This window comes from Canis lupus, chromosome 16 (genome assembly GCF_011100685.1).
Source record: "Canis lupus familiaris isolate Mischka breed German Shepherd chromosome 16, alternate assembly UU_Cfam_GSD_1.0, whole genome shotgun sequence".
NCBI classification, from domain to species: Eukaryota; Metazoa; Chordata; class Mammalia; order Carnivora; family Canidae; genus Canis; species Canis lupus.
This window is the reverse complement of record NC_049237.1, coordinates 8,453,416-8,477,515: the sequence shown is the minus strand read 5'-3', so window position 1 is coordinate 8,477,515 and position 24,100 is coordinate 8,453,416. Positions and strand designations below refer to the sequence as shown.

At 47.2% G+C, this 24,100-nt stretch overlaps 1 long non-coding RNA gene across 1 annotated transcript; it reads right to left on the bottom strand.

The window, feature by feature from the left end:
• Positions 1 to 1,693: 1,693 nt before the first annotated feature.
• On the bottom strand, positions 1,694 to 23,025 carry LOC111090234. Its single transcript, XR_005371243.1, has 3 exons — positions 22,912 to 23,025; positions 21,481 to 21,566; positions 1,694 to 1,980 (listed from the first exon to the last, which is right to left on the bottom strand). It is a non-coding gene; the product is annotated as an uncharacterized LOC111090234 (long non-coding RNA).
• Positions 23,026 to 24,100: the final 1,075 nt, after the last annotated feature.

The window sequence follows — 24,100 nt, the reverse complement described above, 5'->3', positions numbered from 1 at the left end:
CCGTAGGGCGGGGAGGGGGAGGGCGGGGGGGGGGGGGGGGGGGCCGGAGCAGCCCTTGGGGAGCGCCCCTCGCCGCGCGGTGTGGGCTCGGCGGGGCCCAGCGAGCCTGCTCGGAGGAGCGGGAGATGCGGTTCCTGCCGAGCGCAAATACTTTCGGTAAGTGATGAGAAAAAGTGCCCCCTTGATTCGGTTGTCTGGTTGGGGCGCCCGCGCTCTTTGGGAAGGAGCCGCGGCGGGGCGGGGGTGGGGGGCTCCCCGCCCCCTCCGACCCGAATTTCGCGGGAGAACCGTGGAGAAGGAGCCTGAGCCTTTCAAGGCAGCTGGCGGGGCCTGACAGTGACAAAGGCACCGCGCGTGTGCGTGGCTGGGGGCTGGTTCCCCGCTCGGAGCAGGGACCCACGGTGTGCCCATTCGGGAACTGCTGATGGCCGGGCTTAGCCCGGGAGGGCTCCCCAGAGGAGGCGAGCTGAGCGGAGGCTGTGGGTGCCCGGGACCCGCAGGACTGGAAGAGCAGCCTGGGAGGGACAGGGGAGCGCGCGGGCGCCTTGGGGGCGGGAGGCAGCAAAGGTGCCAGCAGGTGAACCGCGCAGGGCCTGGGCTCCTCCTCCCAGCTGCAGTCAAGCCAATGCAGTCAAGCCGAGGGAAGACAGAGGCAGGGAACCCCCCAACCCAGCCGAGGCAAACCCACCGGCCTGCGGAGGAATTGCCACTGAAAGCATGTAGGGACACCTGGCCAAGAGGCTTCTCTTGCGGGCTGCCTTTCCAGAAGCCCAGGACAGGGCTGTACCAAGGGCCAAAATACCAGGAGCCTATTCGATTACTCATTCTTTTGGAGGAGGGTGCCTGCTGCTTGTACAACCAGACAAACGCCATCATACACGGTGAGGGCAAAGGAGAAGAGGAGGGCAGAGGGGAAGAAACGTGCCTCCTGACCTGACCATCTTAGGAGCTGGTGAAGGGTTTCTCCCACTGTTCTCCCTGCCTCCTCTTCCACGCCTTAAAGCTTAGCGTCTATTTGTGTGATGCGTTAGTTTCCAAACTGCTTTCACATCCATAAGTTATCCAGTAATCCCTATAACCTATAAAACAGGTTACTCATATGTGACCAGTGGAGGAAGTGACAGATTAGTTCAACTGTGTACCCAGAGTGATGCAGCTGTTAGGGATAGCTGTGGGACCAGAACTCGGGTCCTGGCTACCAATCCAGGGCTCTTTCAATACATCCAAGGAAGGAAAACAGGCCTGCTTTATGATTTCTGGTGCCCGGGGCACACCCGACAATTAAAATGAAATCCAGAAAGACAAGGTTCATTTTTTTTTTTCTTAGTCATGGGTCTTTCAAATTGTCCCCTTGAAACACAGGTTGGCTCTGCTATTACACACCTGCGTGTGAAGAAGGGATTCCATTGAGTGACTGCCAGGAAAGCCAGCACTGGAGGTAAGAACAGAATGCCGGGGGGGGGGGGGGGGGGGGGGGGGGTGTGTGTGTGAAGATGGGTCACTGTGACTTGCTTCCTGATCCATACTTATGGTTAGAGCCACTCGAGATCTGGGGTCCTCTGTCTCCTCTCCTATTGGTTGCCCACTACAGATGTTTTTTCCTGTCCTGGGCTGGGCTACACCCAGGGGGACCTCTGAAGCCTCCACCTCCTCCACTCCCACCCCTGAGGAAACAGAAACACCCACCCCTCCCATGGCCATGGCAACGTTGTTAAAATGAGTTTTGCTTCTAGAGGACTGTCACTTGAGCACTCACCATCTTTCTCCCACGTCAAGCTTTTTAAAAACGCACATCACTGAGCACGTCTCTGGGTTGGGATTCAGGAGGTCCTAGATGTGCGCTATTTGTTTTGTTTTGAATACCCTGACATGGTTTGGACGATCGGCCGGGTTTGGAACACACAGGTGTAGCACGACTTTCATCTGAATTGGTGGATCATCGGCCAGGTCAGGAACCTGTCACTGAGATGTTCATATTGCCTGAGAAGGGGCAGAAAGACAACTCCATTCATAAGGGAGCCCAGAACGGAACTAAAAGTGCTCACGGTAGGAAAATGCTGTGTTGAGTAGAAAGAAGACCCTAGAGGAATATAGGGTTGGGGAACTGAGAATGGGTGGGGACTAAAATAAAGTGAGAAAGTCAGTACTCTAAATAGAGAAAGGTCAGCGGCTTATATTTACATGACTTCTGTTCTGATCAATGGGCCGCGTTGGCTTCAGTTCCTTCCTCTCTAGATGGGCACCCCCCCACCCCCCCACCCCGGTAGCCACTGGCCATATGTGGGTGTGGAGCCCTTGGAATGTGGCTACATTTCAAGGTTCTGTCCACGTCCACTGAACACTGGATTTCAAAGACTCAGGAACGGTAAGAGCTCAGGGACACCTCTAACACTGATTATGTGTTAAAAGCGTATTTTGGGGGCAGCCCGGGTGACTCAGTGGTTTAATGCTGCTTTCAGCCCAGGGTGTGATCCTGGAGACCCGGGATCGAGTCCCGTGTCAGGCTCCCTGCACGGAGCCTACTTCTCCCTCTGCCTGTGTCTCTGCCTCTCTCTCTCTCTCATCAATAAATAAATAAAATCTTTTTTAAAAAAGTGTATTTTGGATCCCCTGAGTTAAATCAAATAAACATTATTGAAATTCATTTCACCTGTTTCTTTGTACATGTTTTTACATGTGGCTCCCAGAAAATTTTAAGTTACATATATGGCCTGTGGGGGCTGGAACTGTTCTTGACCTGAGTGATGGAGATATATGGGTATGTGTGCACATGTTGAAGTTCATCAAACTGTGCCTGTGAGCCTTGTGTACTATACTGTATATAAATTAAAAATAGTTAAAAGAAAAACAAAAAACTAACAGTGGCTTTCTGTTGTATTTAGAGCAAAAGCTAAGCTCCTCTCCATGGGCACCCAAGACCTGGCCCACTCATCTCCCTCATAGGACATCATTTCCCCCATGGCTCATGGACCTTGCCACTTTTCAGATGGGCCTGGCTCGTACTTATCTTGGGGTATTTGTATTTACATTTTCCTCTGCTTGGAAGGTTTTTCTCCCATATCGTCTTTGCTCCCATTCGTGTCTCAGCTCAAACATCTTCTCCTTCTTCCCTGACCATCTCTATCAGTTTTTGGTTAAAAAGAAACAAGAAACCCAAGTTGGCTTAAACATTGACGGGAATTTGTAGGCTGTGAAGCGATTAAGTTCAGAAGCGAATTAGGCACCAGGCAGGGTATAATCAGGGCCCTAGATCCTTTTCTCTTTGATTCTCTGGGGGCTCCCCTCAATAGGTCACCTTTATCCATTATCCTCATGTTAGCAGACTGGCTGCAGCAATCTCTAGCTTCTCATTCATATCCTACTTCATCCAGAAAGAGAGTTTCTTGTACTTCAACACTCAAAAGGGAAATCCTGCACTCACCTAACTTAAGTCCCGCCCTTAGCCCAGGAGAATCCCACACACTAATTGGTGTGATCCTGAACCAGTCCCTGCTCAAAGGACCCTAATTAGGCTTAGGCCGTGAAAGCCCCATGCCACCCAAATCTCAAGGCTACCATGTATTTGAGAGATTCAGATGGGTGCTGGGGAGGCAGCGGATGTGTCCCCAGACCACCTTACAGCCTCGAGTCCCTGGCTAGACCAGCACCTGGCAAACTTTTCTGCCAAGAAAAATAGTAGATAGGGACACCTGGGTGGTTCAGTGGTTAAGCGTCTGCCTTTGGCTCAGGGCGTGATCCCAGGGTCCCGGGATCGAGTTTTGCATCGGGTTCCTTGAGGGAAGACTGTTTCTCCCTCTGCCTGTGTCTCTGCCTCTCTCTCTCTCTCTGTGTCTCTCATGAATAAATAAATAAAATATTCAAAAAAAAGTAAAATGAAAAGAAAAATAGTAGATAATTAGGGTTGGCATGCTTCCTAAGGGTCTCTTTATTTCGTTTTATAATCCTTTAAAATATATAACTCGTTCTTAGCTCATAGGCCTGGGCCAAGGGCCAGACCTGACTTGAGGGCCACAGTCTGCCAATTCTGACCTAGACCACTGTGACGCCTGAGATGTCTAAATTGACCTTGTTGACTTGTTCCCCGGCCTAACTACAGTGCAAGCTCCGTGAGAGCAGGAACCGTGTCTGTCTTATTCACCACTACCTTCTCAACACTTAAAGTGGGGCTGCACACAGATATGCTCAATAAATACTCCCTGGTTGGATGACGATGAAAACTTTACGGCAGAGTAGCAGGACCCAGTGCCTAGCTCTGGCCTGTATTTTTCTGCTCTCGCTGTCTAGAGGACACAGCTGCCCCACACTGAGCAGGACTGCTGCTGGGCCATGGGTCGTCATTATGTGAACCAGGAAAAGGTAACCCCTCTGGCTGATGTAGCCCAGCCCCCAGCACTGGGGTGAGGGGCCAAGGGCTGGATTGTGGACAGCAGCTCTGGGGTGGAGTTCTGAGTCAGAGTTCTGAGATCTCACGTTCTTGTGCTGTTCCCACACCTCTAGGCCAAAATCCTCTGTGTGTGCTCTGCTTGCTGCTTTGACTCTCTTTTCTTTCACCAAGTCCCAATACCCTCTTGTTCCAGTTTTCAACAAAATGACTGCCGTCTGCATATATTGAAGTGAAATTCTCATTTGGTACTTGGAGCCGCATCCAAGTATAATAGAATGTGGCACAGGGTCAATGCGTGGTTGGGGAGCAATTTCTGTCCCGCACGCTTGCTATACCATGGGAACTCAGAAAAAGGGCCAGTCAACATTGCCAATAGAGAAACTACCAAAAAATACAGAGTAATAATGTTGAGGGTTCTTCTATCTGGGAAGATAAAAGCTAAAAAGGAATTACATCTGGGGCCCCTGGGTGGCTCTGTCAGTTAAGTGTCTGCCTTCGGCTCAGGTCATGATCTCAGGGTCCTGGGATCGAGCCCCAAACCCACTCTGCCCCTCCCCCTGCTTATGCTCTCCCTCTGGTGCACGCTGTCTAAAAGAAAGATATCTTTAAAAAAAAAAAAAAAGAGGAGGGGGAGGGGGAGGAGGAGATAACTCCTGTCCGATCACGAAACTATGGTTAGGGTGGTCATGAACTCATTCCCCAAATCCTGAACCAGACTAGGGTGCTCTGCTTAAAGCTGGAGAGAACTACTTACAGGAAGAACAGAAGAAAAATCTTCACTCTGTGGGTGGTAAGTAAGCTCATGGAACTCATTACCCCAAGCAGGAGTCAGGCAGGAAATAAAAATGCCCAGTGATGCTGTGGAAGACTGCTGTTGACAGATTTTAACGACTTACAAGAGAAATGAGGAATGCCTTGGGATGTCAGGATGTGCTCTTAGAAGCAGCAGACGGGGAGTGTAGCTAGCTGTTCACAGGGCCTCCCTCCATACCCCCCGCAGGGACTGAGTTCGAGGCAGGACAAGACCAGGAGGCAAAGCTGCCCCCCCACCCCGTACCCCAGGAGCAGTGTGGAAGATAGCCTTGCTCAGGGGTACAGGCCCTCACCCCTCAAAGAGTGACCTTGCCGACGTGGGGTTTCCTAGGCCAGCTACAATCTATTGCTGGGAATCTGGGGCTCACGAGACAGTGAAATGATGTTTGCGGAAACTTTATGTGTCTACTCCCTGGGAACTCATCTGTTGTCATTACAACAGCTAACGTACATCATGTACCGTGTGCGGCTGTCAGTCCTTACTCATTTAATCCTTACAACAACCCTGTCGGTACTCTTATTTCCCCATCCTATTTGACAGATGGGGAAACTGAGGCACAAAGCAATAACTTGTCAAGGCCCCACAGCCAATAAGTGATCCAGGATTCAACCTTAGGCTGATTGATTCTGGAACCCATCATTTCCCCATGAATATGGAGTTAAGGAGTTCTGCTACAGTTCTGCTGAGGAAGACACTGCTCGGCTCCCGTCATAAGGAATCCCTGTGACCATGCACACTTTTTCAAGAGAAGTCATGAGAGTCAACACTGGGTTCTGAATCAAATAAATCGGGCTAAATCCAGCCTGAAGTCATCTGGCTCCTGACTCCTGCTCCACCCACACCACCTCTCCAGCGACATGTTTTACAGGATGCTGTTGTCCACGTCTGTGGGCGACCAAGTTACTAGACGCGCTCTGAGGAAAGCAGGGGAGACCAGGAGGACAGACATGGGGCTGGGGTGCTTCTGTGACTGGGAGTCTGTCCTGATGGAACAGATGTGGTGCCCCTGTCACTCAGCGATGACTAGTAATCTGTGATCCCTTGCAGTTCCAGGACCCAGTGAATCCACGGATGCCGTCACAGGAAGCAGCATCTAAGGCTCTAAGGCAGAGAAAGGTGTTTGACATGTGGGAAGAGAAGCTCTGTGGCATATCTTGACTGTCCATAATAGTCACACAAATCACACAAAATGTGCAAATTGGCAAGGCAAGAGTGAGGAGCCTGTGGCATCAAGTGGAGCCTTCATTCAGGGTCACCCCGTAGGTTGGGTTGTGCACTGCACTTCACGTGCACAGGGAAGACAGGGGGCCTTTTCTAGTTTGTACAAAGGCACTATTTGCTAAACAGAGCACCCTCAAGGCTGTGTCTGCCCACGGGGGACCTTTTCTAATTCATATCAAGTCTCCATAGGTACCAGGTGGGCCCTGAAGAAATTTGGGGCACTGTGCTACAGCACAGAGCCTGATGCACCACCGCAGGGCAGGGCTCTGAGCTCAATGATAGGACGGAGCTCAGGATGCCCAGGATCCAGAGCTGTCACTCCCCTGCGCCCCAAGCAGTCCCCACAGATCAGGGCTCCTGGGAGGAGCAAGAGGGAGGACAGGGAGGCCAGCCCCCAAGTGGATATTGCTCAGCTTCCTCGTTCCACCCCCCAGTGAGGAGAGCACAGTCCACCCAGCCCCTGAGTGCAAGAAGTGGGGGAAAAGGCTGCATCCGGGCACATGACCCTTTATTGCACCGGAGCCCCATCCCTCATAAACGTGGCTGGACCGGTGTCCTGGATCTCAACCAAACAGATGACAGCAGAGGAGCGGGCTGGAGGCTTTCCCTCCCCTACGGAACATGGTTTTATTTGATCCTCACCATTTCCCTTTTCACAGGTCAGGATGCTGAACACACATTCAAGAAGGATAAGGGAGTAGGTCAAGGTCACATAACTAGGAAGTTGCAGCCTGAAGCAGACGCTGTGGCCTCTGCCCAGGTTCCCCTTTGAGGCTGATGAGAGCTCACAGTCAGTCCCTCCCCAGGAACAGCCCTGCCTGAAGGGAGCCACCCCGTCCAACACGGGCCCCTTCCTGGGGTGACCCCAATCCAACTCAGCCCTGCTGGGCTGGGGGAAGGAGTACAAAGAATCCAGTCCCCTGCTCCAATGTGGGACAATTCTGAATGGCCATCCTGGCTTCAGAGCTTTTGTTACAGCTGTTGTCTGCATCTCCCTCAGCCCAATCCTGCTCTCCTCACTCTTAGAGCTACTGCTGGGGGGCATGCTCCCCAATAAACTCTCTGCATGCAAATCTCCCTCTTATAATTGGCTTTGGGGCATCCCACTTAAGACCCCTGCACTTCCCACCTTTATGAAACACTGCCTCCCACCTCAGGCTTGCCAGGATGGAAGAATCCAGAATCCAAGCAGGGAGGGTGAGGCAAACCAGAGATAAACAACAGCAGGAAGCCACTGCCACCCCCAGGCTGGAGGGACAGAAGTGGGGGCAGTGTTCTCTGAGCCCAGGGTTCGCCCAGCAGAAGCTAGAACCACAGTGGGTCACAGCAGATCTGTCTGGCTCCTCTCTTCCTTCCTCCTTCGATTTTAGGATTATTTACATTTGCACTTATTTAGGTAATGTTAAAAACTAAAAATTTCAAGTCAGTCCAGGGTCCCTTTTGAAAGGGAATCATCACTGTAGAATGATGGAGGAGGGCCCCAAGGCATCATTAGCCTCCGCCCCAGTCCTGCACACCCTTAACGTCCAGACTTTTCTATTGCTTTGATCCCTTGTGGGGGGAGGGTGTAGCCCAAAACAGCCCAGGGAGCCAGAGGATTTTAGAGCTGGAGAGTCCATCTTCTGGAAGGGGGCCCTATAACTTTAGGGGACCATCACTCCAGGGGATTGAAGTCACCTCCAGCCTTTTTAATCTCAGCCTAGAAGGGTACATGCAGGAGAATGACTGGACATCTTTTAAAATGGACAGGAGTCATTGGCATTGGTAATAGATCGAGTGTGAATATATTTGGTTTGTCTTGTGTGGGGAGAAAGCTCCTCTGGCCTGTCCCCAGGGAAGGAAAACAAGGTCCAGTGGAGAGAGAAGGGCTGAGGAACCCAACCCAGGTCCTAGCTCCAAGGAAGCCAGGCTCTGCCCTGGAGACCAGCTGCCATCCGTTTGTTTTTCAGTGGGCTGGGGATCTGGGCTGAAGGCACATCTGCTTCTGTTTATTCTTCCTCCTTATCTTAATGGGTCCCCACCTACCACTCCCTGTTACCCCTCAGCACCCCTGGGGCACTCGGGTGCCTCTTGCTGCCCCAGCATAGACTCGGGGTTAGGGCAGGGTGGCAGGGAGGAGAACAAGCTGGAGACTTGGTGTCCTGGGTGCAGCCTCCTCACTAAAAACCACCCCAGGCTCAATTGGATGCTAAGGTCAAAGAGGCAAAGGGCAAGAGGAGTAAAAAAGGCCAAAGATTCTCTTCCTGAGAAGGAAAGCAGGAAACTAACTGGCAGGTTGCTAGGGCCAACCTTAGCTCTTCGCTCTAAGAAAACTGTAATGATGTTTAAATTTCAGGTTACACCTAGGCTAATAACTACAACTGGCAATTCCTGTGGGAAGGAGGAAGTTTTCTCCCATGAAGTGGTAATAGGGAGGCACTCGCCCTTGAACCCAGAACAGTCAGCTTCATACAGGAAGAACTTTGCTCAGATAGGGCCCCTGGGAGCCTAAGGCACCTTCGTGCAGATTTGAAAAAGGGGCCCCTTCATCCAGGCAGTTCCCCCTCTCCCTTCCCAGCACCCCGGGGCAGGAGAGGCAGGACACATAGTCCTAGCAGCCCTCCCCCCCTCCCTCCACTTGCTCTCCCTTCCATCAGCCTGGACAGCTTAAGCTCTGAATAGACCACCCTGCTGGTGGTGTGAGAAAAGCTACCAGCAGAGAAAACCCGCTGGTAGGTGTGAGAAAAGCTTGAAAGGCTTTTAACACTAACTTGGTCCAAAGTCCCTGCTCCATTTCATTCCATGATAAGGCTTCTCGTGGAGTGGTAAGAAAGCTTTCTCATCACATTCCAGCCCTGACCTGGGTTATCCTAAATTGTGATTATTGGCAATTTAGAATGCATGAAAAGGTACTAGATTTCTCAAGGACTCCCTTCTTCAAATTTTGCCTAATGCCTGTCATCTTCAAGCAGGGTTTTGGTTTTTGTTTAACTGTAGATATCATGAGGTTCTGTTCTTTTTAATTAGCTTTCTTTTTGGGGTAGCAAAATTAGCAATACGGCATGGTGGTTCCAAGCTTGATTTGGGGGTCAGAATTATGTAAGTTCCAATTTTAACTCCCCCACTTGCTAGCTGAGTGGCCCTATGCAGTTTACTTCTCCAAAGCCCAGTTTGCTCATTTGTACAATGGGGATAAGTAAAAGTATTTACCGTAAAGACTTGGCCCATGAATTAAATGAGGCAATGCATGGAAAACACTTGGTGGAGAGCACACAGCACCTAAGAACCATTAGCTATTCTGAAGTTTTTTTTTTCTTTTTTAAGATTTTATTTATTTGACAGAGAGAGAGAGAACACAAGCAGGGGGACCGATGGGCAGAGGCAGAGGGAGAAGCAGCCTCCCTGTAGAGCAAGGAGCCCAATGTGAGGCTCGATCCCAGACCCCGAGTTCATGACCTGAGCTGAAGGCAGACGCCCAACAAACTGAGCCACCCAAGTGCCCCTGAAGCTTATTTTAAATAGGTAAGGAAACAGACACCTTATTTTGGGATAATTGAGAAGGATGACCATGTTTTCTGTCCTTGGAAAAATGGCTGATTTTGTTTGGGGGCTGGGAAAATGAAACTGGGGCATCAAATTGTGCCAAAAGACTAGAAAGTGTTCAAGAACATAGGAGACATTAAAGGGGTTCTTGATGGCCACATTTGGGAAGTTTTGAGCATCAGAATTAATAATGACTACATTTGGTAGCATCACGAATAAAACAAAATCCATGTGTTCATAGTGAGTACTCAAAATCACTATAAGGGACAGGAAGAGAAAGAGCCAATAAAAATGGAAGGAATAATAGAATTGGAAATCACTATTTTACAGCCCCCAATCAAATAAGTGATTTACACCAAGATAATCTGTAGAGAGTAAGATGTTCACATTGCCACAGATGACTTATGTGTCACCAAGGGGGAAATTTCCCTTTACAATAGGGAGATCTGGGGCTCACCATCTTAGCTGAGCCATCAAACTGAGCATCACCAACAATGCAACAGTTATGCACCTGCTGATGTAATAGAATATGAACAACACAATACCACCTGTGGATTATTCCTGCCAACATAGCTAACATGAGTCTAACCCAGCCTCGTGTCTACATTCCAGTGTACAGGAAAGAAGGACATAGGGGAACAAGTTAAATTATACCAAGAGGAATCGAGACTACCAATTCACAGTGTGGAACACACTATAAGACAACTGACCCGTGACAAAGGCTCTCTCCTTGGCCAGACTCGCGTCAGGCTCCTCCAAACATCTTTTAATGAGGTCTTGACCTTGGTCCCCACTCTGTCTTGGGCCTGCCCAGCCAATCTTGGCAAAGAATCTTGCTAAATCATCCCCCACCCTTGACATCCGACCATCCTTGACTTCTGATCAAGGTCCTCATCCCCCAGCGTTGATATCTACGCTGTTGACCTGCCTTCAGCAAGAGTCACATCAGGTCAGTGTAGTAAGAATCCCCCTACCCTCTCCTCTTGACATCTGCCCTTTGTCTATCCACTGACCCCCTCCTCCTGCTCCTTTTTTTTTTTTTAAGATTTTATTTATTTATTCATTCATGATAGTCACACAGAGAGAGAGAGAGAGAGGCAGAGACATAGGCAAGGGAGAAGTGCAGGGAGCCCGACGTGGGATTCGATCCCAGGTCTCCAGGATTGCGCCCTGGGCCAAAGGCAGGCGCTAACCCGCTGCGCCACCCAGGGATCCCTCCTCCTGCTCTTTGGCTATAAATCCCCACCTGTCCCTGTTTCAGAGTTGAGCCCAATCTCTCTCCCTTATTACAATAATCTTGAAGTCTCCCTTATCGTTCAAGCATAATTTTTTCTTTAATAGTTCAAAAATCAATGTCCTTTAAAAAAAAGGTGGATTACTTTAGAATAAAAGAAGCTAGAAAGATGTAACAATCAAATGAATATATAAGATACTGTGATCAGATTCTGCTCAAAGAAGAAAAAAAATCTACATAAGATGTTTGGAGGACAACTGGATCCTTTTGATTACAGATCGGATATTATAAAATTATTGTTAGTTTTTGTATAGGTGATAATGGCAGGGCTGTGCTTTGCCTGAGGTTTCTTGAGGAAGATCCTGCCTTGCTTCTTCCTACATTTTTTGGGGGGATTGCTGGCAATCCTTGCTGTTCTTGGCTTAGGACAGCATTAACTCCTCTCTCTGTCTCCACAGTCACATGTCCTCCGTAGTGTGTCTGTGGCTTCTAATCTTTCTTTATAAGGACACTGGTTATTGGATTTAGGGCCTACCCTACTCTAGGATGCTCTTATCTTAACTTGATTACACCTGCAAAGGTGCTGCTTATGAACAGGTCACCTTTACTGGCACCAGGCTTTAGGACTTCAGCCTGTCTTTTCGGGGGAATGTAACTCAACCCACAACAAGGGTGAAATGTCAGGATGTCTGAAATCTACTTTCAGCTCTTTCAGGAAAAAAAAAATAGCTATAGAAAGAGCAAGAAAGGAAAAAAAATTAATGTAGTGAATGTGATCACTGTGATTCCTTAAGCTCCAGCTAAGCATGGATCCCAACTTGGGGATTGATCCCAAGACTCTGAGATCACAACCTGAGCGGAAATCAAGAGTTGGACGCTTAACCAACCAAGTGCCCCGAGCATCACTGTTTTTTTTTTTAAAGATTTTATTTATTTATTTGACAGAGAGTGCAAGAGAGCATAAGCAGGGGGTGTAGCACAGGGAGAGGGAGAAGCAGACTCCCCGCTGAACAGAGACCCTGGTGCAGAACTCAGTCCCAGGACCCTGAGATCATGACCTGAGCTGAAGGCAGACTGAGCCACCCAGGCGTGCCCCTCAAGCATTCCCATTTTTAATAAGGTGATCCTAACACAACACTAGGGTTGAAAAATACTAAATGCTAACACCATATTATTAAAAATACTACTAATACTAAATACTAAACATAAATATATACAAACACTAAAACATTAAATATATTTTAGGAAATATGAATACTAACTACTATAAACACTAAATACTATTTTTATACTTATAACACTAAATACTATAAATATCTACTATAAATACTATAAAAATAAATACTAAAATATTATAAACTCACATGGATGTATTTAAATCCCCTGCCCCTTCTTTCTACCCACACACTCTAAAATGTGTTCTTTTTTAGAGCATAAATTTATGTAAAAGTGTACCAACCAATATTTCAGCGAACATTGACCCATGTAACAATGTTGAACAATTTATTATTAGATACATACTTCACAGTAGGGAGATATAGCCAAAGTTTATTTCTCTTGAACATCAATAGGCTTCAGCTAGGATTTGTTTTTCCTCCCTGTCTCTGCTCTTACCTCTCTTAAAGGTATAGGCTTTTCTTTTTTTAAATCTCTTTACTCACATTTTAGTGAGGTTTGGGGAGGAGGCTGGGGCTTATGCACATGTTCAATCTGCTATGTTTAATGGGAAATCCTCAGAACCCAAAGTTTTCAACCCTAATTTTATTGAAATAGGCTTCCTCCTGTAAACCTAATCCCAGTTTCAAAATGGAAGTCAAGGAGAAATAAGACTTGATTCACATAGTTTGTAGACCACTTTCCAAAAATGCACTGGCCTGTGTGGTTTAGTCTGAATGATCCATCTAAGTATAATTGTCTGACCGTCCTGTGTGGACCATGTATATACAGCTCAAAGCCAAAGCCCCAGCCTCATCCCTTCTGGTGAAACACCAGTGCCCACAAACAGAAGGTTCCCCTTCTCTCACCCTGGAATAAACAGGAAGGTCTCTTGGGGCTGTGGTCTTAGGGCTATAGCTCTGCCCCTAATTTCTTCAGACCCTTTACTAAGAACTGAGTCATTGCAACATCACACCCAGCCAGCTGTCTCAGCACAAGAAAAGCTTTGCTGTGGTATGAGGTTTTGTGGGCTGCAAACTCCATCTAGGTCAGCAAATTAAACCCCATGGTGTGGTTACAGAGTCCAGCTCCATCTAGCTAAAGGGCTGTCTGACTTTACTCTATGGCCACCGGCTCTTTTGGTGCCTGGGATACTAGGCCCCTTGGCGGCTGTTTAAGGTACAACACTTCAAGCCTAAACCACTGGATGACATATGCCTAAACCCAGAATCTTGTTTTCTCCACCAGGGCTCTAGGGTATATGAGAATAGCAATACTCCACCACCCCTGCAGACATGGAGGTTTGTGTGTGTGTATTGGGACAAACACGGAAAATAGAAATGTGTTTCTTCCTTAGTTTCTCCTACTACTTGTGTTTTTCTGCTGCCGTGTTGACCCAAACATGAGCCTTTCTTCTCAGTTCTCTTTCATGGAAGTTTTTAAGAATCATTTCACAACAGATGGCCAACTGGTATACCTAGATTGGGTTTTACAAAGGGCAGTGTCTCAATGGTGTGGAGTCACCTTGGCTCAGGAACTGAGTCTCAGATTTATAGTGGATAAAGCCTTCAGAAACTACATTATGTCAAAAATTCAAAACAACTCAGCAACTACATATTTGAGGGCCTGCTACTATCCAGGGCTCAGGAACACAGACCTGAAAACCAGAGTTGTCTCTCAGGAGTTCTTTGACATTGGAGGAAGACCAACATAGTAGTGAATGGTTATACTTCTTACTACCTAGCACCTGCTCCTGCTTCTGGAAACAGTACCCCAAGTTCACTCTGGGGAAACTGCCCCCCTCATCCTGTGTGCTTTCACTGGGACTGAATCTGCCCCTAGCTCTAGAGCTGAGGTATAGACTCACGCCTGACCACAGTGATTGGTTTAAAGATGGGCATGAAACCTTCAAAGCCAAAGATATCCATGAAATGTTTGCTGATACTATTCAGGCAGAGGTACTAGGTACTTTTTACTAGGGTTGCTACCAGTAAGGATGATACAAGAATAGAACTGCCAGAAGCCACAAGATGGAAACCTAAGAATGAGGCCAACACAGCAAAAGACAGATCTGAATGAGAGAAACTGAGCTCCTCGGTCATGCCATTTTTGAAATTCTGCATATTCCTAGACTTCTCTGTCAATTGTCCCAATATCATTTTTATTTACTTAAGCTACTTAGATGGGGTTTTCTGTAATTTGCAACTAAAACAGTTCTATGTAGTAGGTTGAATAGCGTCCACCAAAAATTCACACCTACCCAGAACTCCGGAATGTAACCTTATTTGAAAACTGGGTCCTTTAAGATTTAATCAGTTAAAAATGTTGAGAGGATATCATCCTTGATAGATGATGTGCCCCAAATCTAATGACTGGTGTCCCTTTAAGATGAGGAGAGCCAGGGGCTGGGGGAGTTATGCTGCTCAAGGCCAAGGAGCACCTGGGGCCACCAGAAGTAAGGAAGAGGCAAGGAAGGATCCTCTCAAGAGCACGTAAAGGGAGTCTGGCCATGCTGACACCTTGATCTCAAACGTCTGGCCTCTAGAACCGTAGAATGTCCACTGCTCTAAGCCACCCATACTTTATTATGGAAGCTCAAGCAAACTAATACTCTCTAATATATGTTATCATTTAGTAAACACTTATGTGTTTGAACAAATCTCAGCATAAAATCCAAAGGCTGCTGAGAGATATTTGAGCTGGGACATTATGAAGCCTGAGGAACTGACTGTCCCACCAACCTGCCTGGCCATGGGCGCCCCTGGAAGGCCCCTGGAGAGTCTACACAATTCATATTCTGTAGGCCTCCTCTTTTCTAGATTTCTTGCAGGCCACTCTCCTAACGCAGGCACTTCTTTTTCTTCAGCAGGGAAATGAGCTCTGTTTGATAGACATTTAAAACATTTCTCCCAGTTTGTTTTCTGTCATCTCACTTTGTTTGGAGTAATAGTTGCCCTGTAGAGTTTACATTTTTATACATTTTCAAATCTATCCATTTTTTAAAAAAAGATTTTATGTATTTATTCGTGAGAGACACACAGAGAGAGAAAGAGAGAGAGAGAGGCAGAGACACAGGCAGAGGGAGAAGCAAGCCCCATGCAGGGAGCCTGATGTGGGACTTGATCCCAGGTCCCAGGGTCATGCCCTGGGCTGAAGGCGGCGCTAAACCGCTGAGCCACCCGGGCTGCCCAAATCTATCCATTTTTTAATGGCTTATCATTGTTGGCCTTTTAAACATTCCCCTATTTTTATCTAATGGGCTATCCTACCTAATAAGGTAGCTTTTTTTTTTCCATTTTTTTTTCCTTATTGTAAAAAAACATACGCAACAAATTTGTCATCTTAACCATTTTTAAGTGTACGGTTCAGTGGCATTAAGTACATTCACATTGCTGAGCAACTGTCACAACCATCCATCTGCAGAACTCTTTCCATCTTGCAAAACTGAAACTCTATACCCATTAAACAATAACTCCCCATCTCTTCCCTCCCCCTGCCTCTGGGAGCCATTCTACTTTCCGTTTCTACAATTTTAACTACCCTAAGTATATGGCAGCTTTCTTTTATATTTGCCTCTACTTGCCTTACGCTGCATTTCCGCCACCTTTTATTAGGTGTTCCCAATAAATAGCAGCAGTGGTAACAGCTACCGTCGGCTATGTCCAGTCATTGTTCCCAGGCTCTACATCCAATGGCTCTGATCTGCTGGTGTCCCTGCCAGCTACGTGGCATTCTGTGCATTTTACAGATGATAAGAGTATGACCCCAACAAGCTCTACAAATTGCACTGATTAAAGAGTCTCGCACTCTTATTTGGAAGAGGGAGGATTTGTGCTCTTGTCTGTCCAAGCCAGAGCCACGGCTCCCCCCACAATGCCATTCTCAAAGACTTGCTTGCATGCCCTCAGAGTGACTGGCTTCTACAGACCTTGTCTCTTTTTTTTTTTTTAAGAGTTTTTTTTAGAGGTTTATTTTTTTTTATTTTATTTATTTATTTATGATAGTCACAGAGAAAGAGAGAGAGAGGCAGAGACACAGGCAGAGGGAGAAGCAGGCTCCATGCACCGGGAGCCCAATGTGGGATTCAATCCCTGGTCTCCAGGATGGCGCCCTGGGCCAAAGGCAGGCGCCAAACCGCTGCGCCACCCAGGGATCCCAGACCTTGTCTCTTAAATGTTGGCCATTCCTGGCTTTACTCCCACAGGAAAAACTTACTTTCAAATATTGCATGCAACTTTTTCACCTTGAAGCCTGGTTACAAAGTACAACGCCATTGGGGCACCTGGGCTAGCTCAGTCAGTAGAGCATGTGACTCTTGATTTTAGAGTTATAAGTTCAAGCTCTACATTGGGTGTACAGATTATTTAAAAATAAAACTTTTAAAAAACAAAATAACCCCAAATATAACTCTATTAATATCATGGGAGAATAAGAGGAAACAATTATTAAAAAGCAAATTCTATGACCATGGTCAAGATTCCAAAGTGGAAGACTGTGGTAGCCCCAAGTGCTACCCATGGGCGTGTCTCCACTCCACTTTCTGCTCTCTCTCAGGTGGCTGGCCTCTAGTTGCCAACTTATCTTGTCCTAACCACAGGAAAGCACAGAAGAGTATGAACTTTGCCTCATGCGAACTCTTTTTCCTGTGTGAGAGCTGTGTCTTTTTTAAAGGAAGTGTAAACAATGGTGCATGATACTTGTATTAGTTTGCTAGGGCTGAATGAAGTAGCTGAAATGACAGGAATGTCTCACAGTTATGGAGACTACATATTTGAGGTGAAGGTGTTGGTGGGGATAGTTTCTCCTCAGGCCTCTCTCCTTGGCTTATACACAGTGGTCTTCATAGCATGCACTAGTGTGCTTGGGCTGCCATCATATCTGTTTTCTCACAGCTCTGGAGGCCGCAAGTCCAAATTCAGGGTGCCAGCATGGTCAGTTTCTGGTGACAGCCCTCTTCCTGGCTCAGAGGTGGCTTCTCACAATGTCTTTGAGCAGTAGAGAGGGTTACTGTTGCTTCCTCCTCTCCTTAGAAGAGTGGTAATCCCATCATGAGGATTACCACTGTCTGTCTTAGCTCAGGCTGCTGTCACAAAACACCACACACTGGGGGGCTTATGAACAACAGTCGTGGAGGCTGGGAGGCTATGCACAAGGTGCCAGTGTTGGGCACATTCTGACTGGGCCTTCTTCCAAGTCACAGAGCACCTGCTAACTTGTGGCATCCTCACGGGGCAGAGTAGAGAGAAGAGGAAACAAGGTATCTCAAGACTCTTATAGGGGGCACCTGGGTGGCTCAGTGGTTGAGCATCTGCCTTTGGTTCAGGTCATGATCCCAAGGTCTTGTGATCGAGTCCTGCATCAGCTCCCTTCAGGAAGCCTGCTTCTCCCTCTGCCTTTGTCTCTGCCTCTCTGTCTCTCATGAATAAAAAACATCTTTAAAAAAAAAAAGTCTCTTATAAGAACACTATTCCCATTCATGCAGGCTCTCCCCTCACTGCCTCATCTAATTCTAATTACCTCACAAGAGCTCCACCTCCTAATACCATCACATGGAGGGGTCTGTAGTTTCAGCAGATGATTTTGAAGGACACAAACATCCTGTCCATAACAAGGCCTCACCCTCATGACCTCATCTAAACCTAATTATTGAAAGCTAATTATCTCCCAAAAGTCTACCTCTAACTAGCATTACATTGGGGTGAAGTGTTTGTGGAGGGTGGTTAGGGCTCCAACACATGACTTTGAGGGTTGGGAGACATAAATATTTAGTTCATAGCACATTGTCTTTTCTCCTTCCAGTGTGCAAATTTCTTCTCCTTATAAGGACCCTACCCCGCAGTGACCTCATTTGACCTTAATTACCTCTGAAAAGGCCCCATCCCTAAAGAAAGTCACATGCGAGCTACTGGGAGTTAGGATTCCACATATGAATTTGGAGTGGGGGTGGGAGGGACACAATTTGGCCCAAAATACTACTCTGAGCCTCACGGAATGAAGAGATTTTTTCCAAGTCTAACATTCCTGACCCCTCTCACGCCTGTGAATGATCAGATTCACCAGGTGTCCACTACTTTCAGCCTCACTCCCAGCAGCTTATTATTTTCTTTTTCTTTTTTTCTTTCAGATCTTATTTACTTATTTGAGAGAGAGAGAGAGAGAGACAGAGCAATGGGGGGGGGGGGGGGGGGGGGTTGGTGCAACGGGAGAGGAAGAAGCAGGCTCCCTGCTGAGCAGGGAGCCCAATTCAGAGCTCCATCCCAGGACCCTGGATACATGACCTGAGCCGAAGGCAGATGTCCAACTGACTGAGCCACCCAGTTGTACCCCCATTACAAAAATGTTCAAACATAGAAAAGTTGAAAGAATACCATAATGCTCACCTGTATGCTTATCACCTAAACTTCACCATTGTTGACATTTTGCCACTTTTGTTTTACCTGTATACACATGGTGGGGGAGGGTTGCTAAATTGCTTGAAAATAAGTTTTAGAACTATTTCACTCCACATGTTTCAGTATGTACCTCCTAAAAATAAACATAGTGCCATTTTCACATCTAAGAAATTTTATAGTAATTTGTCTTTCTTTCTCTCTCTCTTTCTTTCTTTCTTTTTTCATAGGCTCCATGCCCAGTGTGGAGCCCAACACAGGGCTTGAGATCAAGACCTGAGCTGAGATCAAGAGTTGGACACTTAAAAAAAAAAAAAAGAGTTGGACACTTAAGGGTGCCTTGGTGGCTCAGTCAGTTGAGCATCCTACTCTTTTTTTTTTTTAAAGATTTATTCATTTATTTATTCATGATAGATATATAGAGAGAAAGAGAGAGGCAGAGACACAGGCAGAGGGAGAAGCAGGCTCCATACCAGGAGTCCGATGTGGGACTTGATCCGATCCGGGGACTCCAGGATTGCGTCCTGGGCCAAAGGCAGGTGCCAAACCGCTGAGTCACCCAGGGATACCCGAGCATCCTACTCTTGATTGCAGCTCAGGTCATCTCAGGACTGTGGGATTCTCTCTCTCACTTTCCCTCTGCTCCTTCCCCCTCCCCTGCTTATGCATGCATGCACACTCTCTCTTTGAAATAAGTAAATAAAATCTAGAAAAAAAAAAACAGTTGGATACTTAACCAACTGAGCCACCCAGATGCCCCTATATTAATTTTTTTAGATATTTTTAATTCTATTTAAATTCAACTAATTGACATATAACACATTACTGATGTCAGAGGTCGAGATCAGTGGTTCATCTGTCTTATATAACACTCAGTGCTCATTATATCATGTGTCCTCCTTAATGTCCATCACCCAGTCACCTCCAGTAATTTCTTAATATCATCCAATATCTAGTCCATATTTAGATTTCCCTCAAAATACATTTTATAGCTCTTTTTTTATAGAACCAGAATCTAAACAAGGTTCACAAATTGTATTTGGTTACTGTGTCTCTTTTATCCCAGAAAAATCTCTCTCACCATTTAATTTTTGACATTGACTTTTTAAAGAAACCGGGTTAGTTGTTTTGTAGTTAGTTGTTTTTGAAAACCCACATTCTGGATTTTTCTGATTGTTTCTTTGTATGCCATTTAACTTGTCCCTCTATCCCTTTATTTCCTCAACTGGGCTTTTTCAACTGGGGTTCATCTGTACTAAAACAATTCTAGATTCATAAGGAGAAACTAATTCATTATATACAAAGGAAGCTGAGATCATTAATTGTATATGTCAACTTGTCTGGACCACAAAGTGCCCAGAATTTTGGTCAAACCTTATTTTATAGAATATTTTATTTAAATTCAATTTGCCAATATATAGTTTAAGTGCTCATCCCATCAAGTGTCCTCCTCTGTGCCCATAACCTTTGGTCAAACATTATTTTAGATGCTGCCATGAGAGTGTTTCTGGATGAGATTAACATTTGAATTGGTAGACTGAGTAAAGCAGATTGCTCTCCCTAATGTGGGTGAGTCTCATCCAATCAGTTGAAGGCCTGAAGAGAACAAAACCTGACCCTCCACTGAGTAAGAACGAACTCCTACCAGACTGCTGAAGAGATGGGACATTATTATTTTCCTGCCTTCAGACTTGAAAGGAAACACTGGCTCTTCTTATGGCTCAAATCTATTGACTTTCAGACTGGAACTTATACCATCGGCTCTCCTGCGTCTTCAGCTTGCCAACTGTAATTCCTTAGACTTCTCAGTCCCCATAATTGCAGGAGTCAGTTCTTTCTAACAAATCTGATACACACACACACACACACACACACACACACACTCCCCTATTGGTTCTGTTTTTCTAGAGAACTCTAATACAGATGCCTTTAGGTCACTGGGCTTATTTCTTTCCCAGAACCATGGTTGAAAAATTTAGATGAATAGATTAAGATTAAACATTTGGGGCAAGAACATTTCACATCATGTGACATCAGGAACCCCATAATATGTCCCTCTAATAATGATGCTAAATTTGGTCACAAATTAGCAACAAATCTGTTGATCACAGATTTTTACTTTATAAAGCTTCCCCCCCCCGCCCCGCCCTTGTGATTAGCAAGTGATTCTGTGGGGTTAGGCACCATGCAATTATCCTGTTCTCAACTAATTTTTACTGAATGATTTTGGTACTCATTGAGGATCCCTGCCTGAACCAGTTATTTCATTGGTTGCCCTCCCAACAATTTAAACTTTAAAAAGTTTGCGCCTCAGGCCACCTGGATGGCTCAGTAGTTGAGTGTCTGTCTTTGGCTCAGGGTGTGATCCAGACCCACATCAGGCTCCCCAGAGGGAGTCTGCTTCTCCCTCTGCCCATGTCCCTGCCTCTCTCTGTGTTTCTCATGAATAAATAAAATCAAGAAAGGAAGGAGGGAGGGAGGGAAGGAAGGAGGGAAAGAAAAAAGAAAAAGAGGTCAGACTGAATGGCTCAGTGGTTTAGCGCTGCCTTCGGCCCAGATGGTGATCCTGGAGACCAGGGACTGAGTACCACATCGGACTCCCTGCATGGAGCCTGCTTCTCCCTCTGCCTGTGTTTCTGCCTGTGTTGTGAGAGAGAGAGAGAGAGAGAAGAAAGAGGGAGGGAAAAAGAAAGTTTGCCCCTCAAAAGGCTCCAGCTTAATCTCCTGTGATTAAGGTATGTAGCAGGGCCAAATCTCTTACCCTTAGAGGGCTTTCTCTTTCCTATGAATCCTCTGATAACTGCTTAGTCCGTGCAGACCAGACCTGGCTGGTTGATTTCCTGGTGCCTGGAAAGTAAACATTAGGGGAACATTTTGTATCTTTGGTTGTGGTGCCTGAAAACAAGAATCAGAACCATTTGTGGAGGTTGGTGGTGGGGGCAGTGCCAACAGGAAGTGAAGCAAAGCTGGCATATCTGAATTAAGAGCAGGCTAAACTGAAGATGCCAGTGGGAATGAGGGACTCAGGGAAGGTGAGATCAGAGGGCCCCTGTCAGAGAACCGGCAGGATGCTGAGCATCAGCCAGGATTGGAGGGAAATGTGCTTTGCATTGGGGCTCCCCTGTGGGAGGGGAGTGGGTGGGCAAGAGGGGGGAGTACTAGGGCAGGCTGGGGGTCTATGGAACAGAGTGGGAAGACTCTGAGGGCAGAGGATGCGGCACCCAGGTCGGGGACAGGCTGAGCTCACACCACACTTCATCGGAGCAGAGAAGGATTAAGGGCAGAAGTTAGGGAAGCTCAACAATTCGTGCCCCAGGCAGGAGGGACTGGCAGGAATCAGAGAGCCCCGGTGGAGGTGACCCCGGAACCAAGCACTGCAGAAGCAGAGAAAGGTGGCAGTTCTCGAAGGAATTCTATGAAGGCAGGGGAGCCAGAGAGGCACAGCCTCTGTGTACAGGCCAGGAGGAAATCGGTGGTCACAGGGGCCTGCAGGTGGGCCAGGGATGCTGGTCCTTCTGTCCCACCTCTCCCTGACGGCCTACACCCGATGCTGGTTGCTGCAGGTACCCCCCAGGAAATGTATTTGTGGAGCTTGAGGGACCCCAGGGCAGTAGAGCCCAGCTCTGCCCTCTCAGAATGACACTTCCCTCCTGCCCCTCCCAGAAAATGTAGCAGGAGCTTCCTACAGCCTCCTTCCTCCACCCCCATCACCTTAGCATTTCAGCCCCTGGAAAAGATTAGTGTCACTGGCAAACCTGGAGAGCTCATTGTGCACTTCCTCTTCAATGTGATTTATAAAAAAAAAAAAAAAAAAAAAAGGCTTGAATGAGATCAGTTCCAGCACTTTCCCTAGGGATCCATGTAAAGTCTACAGAGAAGTGTCCATTTATCACTACCCTGGGGTTTCCTGTTTTGAACCTGACCTGTTCTTGGCAGACCCTCCACCCTGGTTTCATCCAGTGGAAAACCCTGTACAGACTTTAACCCTCTCTTTTCCCTCATCCTTCCTTGGTCCCTGCCCTGCTCTTTCCAAGCTCGGGGCTCCTGGGCAGGATTCAGGCCTCCGGGGACCCACAGGGCAGGGGAGGCAGCGAAGGAAGCCACATGCTGGCCACACCCCTTGTAGTCTCTGCACCAGGCTACCTGGGTAATATTTCATGGAAGTTGGAGTGCAGAGGAAATGCAGGCCCACCTAGACAAAACGTGCCTGGCGATCTCAGGAGCAGAGCCGTCCTCGGTGTGGAGTGTGGTTTACAAAGAGCGGACAGATCCAGTTTGAAAGCAAACACCTGGCTTGGCCTGGACCGTGGAGAGAACAATGCAGAAGTGGTCATGAAATGGGGAAGGTAAATAGTGGAGCTCCATCTATGACTGCCCCGAGAAAACTGGGGAGGGTGCCAGGAGTTCACTTTTCTCTTCATTAAGTCAGGATTGTATCCTGACCACCTACCAATACTGGTTTGTCCCAAAACCCACTGGTGATCAGCTGCTTCAGGTATCAGGAAGTAATCCCATCCCCCTCTAGGGCCAACACAGGTATGCCTTGCTCTACAGAAGCTTCCTAGCTAAATCCTACCTGCCAATGTCAGGACAATTGTATGTCTAGCCAGCTTCTCCTAGCCCCAGACCCCAACCCACCAGCTATAGAGTGTGCACATGACCTGGGTTGCCAATCATGTGCCCCATCCCCCTGCCCCGGTGCCCAGAAGCCAAGAAAGACCTAATGCAACTAAGTGGTTGCAATTTAAAAGCAGGTGTGGCAGCCTGATGGTTGCTTCCCTCTGATACTCATTCTCTTCTTATTCCTTAGTAACAGAAGTCCAATTTTTTAAAAATTGTGATAACATTCACAACAACAAAATTCACCCCTTTAGAGCGTACCATTCAATATTTAGTACACTCGCAAGGTTGCACAACCCTCACCACTATATCCAGTTCCAGAACATTTTCATCACCCACAGGATTTATCTTACTCAGGGCAGCAATGCTGCCAGCTTCAAGACTTCATTTCTCAACTCCCGCTGCAGCTAGGTGTGCTTTGTGGCTGGGTTTAGTCAATGAACTGTGGGCGGAAGCTAAAGGGGCCCCCAGGGAAGGGCCTTACAAGGAAGTGGCACCTTTGTCTCTCCTGTTTCTTTCTTCTGCTGCCTTTAACATCAGCTGTTTTTCCAAGGGTTTAATGGAAGAGCTGGCCTGGTTGGGGTTTTTGCCCCTGGTGTGGGCAGTACAGGTCTTAACAGGGAGTTCTGCTGCAACTTGCTACGGATTAAATCAGATCCACACATGAAGACCAGCAGGTGTGGCTCTTTGGAGAGCCACCAGTATAACAGGCTGCCGGCCCTGCCCACAATCCTTGGTTGTCTCCTCTAGAGAACCATCTC